The sequence below is a fragment of the Carlito syrichta genome, unplaced genomic scaffold, assembly GCF_000164805.1.
Source record: "Carlito syrichta isolate Samal-C Ts95f unplaced genomic scaffold, Tarsius_syrichta-2.0.1 Scaffold312120, whole genome shotgun sequence".
NCBI lineage: Eukaryota > Metazoa > Chordata > Mammalia > Primates > Tarsiidae > Carlito > Carlito syrichta.
In genome coordinates this window covers 501,804-502,880 of record NW_007256216.1, presented here as the reverse complement: position 1 = coordinate 502,880, position 1,077 = coordinate 501,804, and positions in this window count along the sequence as shown.

Genomic DNA, 1,077 nt, shown 5'->3' with positions numbered 1-1,077 from the left:
GGAGAGCAGGCTGGGTTCGGTGGCTCAGCCTGTAATCCCAGCACTTTGGGAGGCCAAGGCAAGAGGACTGCCTGAGCCTGCGGGTTCGAGACCAGCCCAGATAACTTGGTGAGACCTCATCTCTACAATAAATCAAAAATTAGCTGGGTGTGGTAGCGCATGCCTATAGTTCCAGCTACTTGGAAGCCTGGGCCATGGGGTGAGACTCTGACTCAAACAAAAACAAAAACAAAAGAGCAAGTGTGGGGGGGAGTGTGCTGGTTTTTGATCAGGCATTAAAATGTATAATTATTCCAGTGAAAACAAACAAAAACGCCGAGGGTGCTGGGAAGTTCAAGGCAGTCATCTTACCCCATAATGCCCTTTTGGGATGAGGTGAAGGCTCCTCCGTAGCCATCCCTCCTGGGCAGCAGCAGCAGCAAATCCCCTGCAGGAGAGAGGAGGCAACCCTTCTCCAAGATGGTGAGACATCTGTTCCACTCGCCCATCCACTCACCCATCCATCTCTGCATCTTTTCTTCCCGATGGGCTTTCTTATAAAACCTTTTAAAGTCCTGCTCAGCGGAGTGGTGCGACTCTTCTGCCCTTCAAAATGCTATCCCCTACATGTAATGGGGACGCAAAATTATTTGAAAGAAATAAAAGAAAAACAAAAACATGGGGCATAATAAATCCATTGGCAAGTCCGAGGTAATTATAATGTATTCCCTCCATTTTCCTGCTGAATTCACATCCAAAAGTCTTTTGGAATCTTCCCTCTCTTCTTCCACCTCACCCCAATCCCAGGGTCTGGGCCTGGAGATGTCACACCCCAAATTCTTGCCCTCCTTCCTTCTCCCAAGCCTGTGGGCTGCCTAGGGCTTACCGGGGTTGCCCCTGACGCCATCGAGGCCATTGTCGCACCCTCCAGCCACAGTCCACCCAGACACCCACCCTTTGTCAGCAACACCAGCCAATCACCTGCCTGTTCAAGCGACCTTTGCTTATCAGGGCTGAGGACCCCAACTGGGTTCACCACACGCACTGGCCACCACCGAGTTCAGGTCCTCATCGCTCTGCTAGTGCTCCCTACCTCCC